The sequence below is a fragment of the Ipomoea triloba genome, chromosome 12, assembly GCF_003576645.1.
Source record: "Ipomoea triloba cultivar NCNSP0323 chromosome 12, ASM357664v1".
Lineage (NCBI taxonomy): Eukaryota > Viridiplantae > Streptophyta > Magnoliopsida > Solanales > Convolvulaceae > Ipomoea > Ipomoea triloba.
In genome coordinates, this window is record NC_044927.1 from 5,580,310 (window position 1) to 5,582,110 (window position 1,801).

Consider the following 1,801-nt stretch of genomic DNA (forward strand, 5'->3'; position numbering starts at 1 on the left):
CACAAAACACAATTAAACTCTTATTATGAAATCATTAACTAGTTTGGTCCTATGTTGAATACCCCATCTATTTTCAAGAATATTTTTAAAATATTACCGAGTCACGCTATTAGCTTCTTTTAAGTTGTTTATATACGCTAGATAAGAAGCCCTAAACAATTCCACATTTTCTATACATGATGCAATTAATTCCCAAGAAGAGAGTTATGCTTCATCAAGTAGTAAGAATCGAAAATTATTTGTTCAAAATGTTGAAGGATTTCAAGTTGTCATTGTGGGCAAGTTTTGAAGATATGCACTTTGTAGACGAATGAAAATCTAGGGCAGAGGTCTTGGCATTGTGGAGCTGAAAATGTGAGCAAAAGGTATATATATAATGCTTATCTCCTCTTCCTCCTTCAGTAGAAATGTTACCTTTAGAGACTAAGTTTTTGCTTGTTCTTCTTGGTGTCGTTCTTGGAGCCTTTTATCATGCTCCACAAAGTTGGCTTTAGTGTCACTGGGGATGGGAACTTTCCAGATTTATCTCCTTACGCTTGTGTTTCAAGTGGTTCTTGAAGTCCTTCCATTCCGAAGAAGACAAGTGGATAGTGGATGCCACTTGGAAGGTTTCACTCACAACCATTATTTCATCTTGTATCCCAATAAAGATTATTTGAATCTCTTCAACTTGACTTAGGATGGTCTTGGATTAGTCATCTTGTAATCAAGGAATCAGCTGACAACAAATTTCTTTGCCCCAGTGTCTTCACTCTTATACTTCCGATTTAAGGATTCCCATAGTTGCTTTGTTGTCTTCAATTTGTAGTACACATTGTAAAGGGAGCCATGTAAACCGTTCAGTACGTAGTTTTGGCAAAGGAAGTCAAAATGCTTCCAAGCCTTAATGCACTAACAGCTTACACATTAAACTCGTGTTCCTTCACAATAGGAACCATCTCATTCAAAAATCTCACAAGCCCAAACGTCGTCAAGTAGAACATATTTTGTTATTACCTTGGGAACAATATTTTGTTACTACCTTTTGGAATTCAATCCATTAAATTTCTCATGTCTTTCAGTTGAATCAGATAGTAAGAGAGAACGTGGAGTATATTGGAGTGAACTTGGGGTGAATCCTCATCCAATCCACTAAAATGTATATTTGAAACTTCTCATCGCATCCACTAGGATGCAAATAGGATTATGATTTTAAGTTTAAAAATAAAATAAATTATAATACAAAAGTTGAAGCATTCGAAAATCAAGATCACAAATTTTCAAGTATCTTATTATTATTTATAAAAAAAAAACCAACAACAACCAATTATCCAATTTTTTTTTTTTAAAATTAATTTAAACTACAAATCTTCATTCAATTTCAATTCTTCATTTATCTTAAACATAATGTTTTTTGAGCTTGTGATTGTGACAACATGAAGAAAAACTGACTTGAACATTTGAAGACGGTGGAAATTCGGAAACAACAATTGAGAAAGAGAAACCTAAAACCCAAGGTCTAGATTAAGTGTTATTAAAATTAAGGGTGTGTTTGGTTGGGGGTTTAGGCATAAGGTATGGGTATCAAAGTGATTGTTAGTGTTTGGTTGATAGGTTTTGTGAATGTTACTATAGGTTTGAAATACCCCATCAATGGCAAAACTCATACCCTTATTAAATAAGGGTTTCATCTCCCTTCATCATTTCTTCCCCAACTATTGATAATCATTCCCATTCCACCCAACTACCAAACATGCTAAATACTTTCACCAAAACCCATTACCCTTACCAAGTATTTGATACCCATTCCCATTCCGATTCC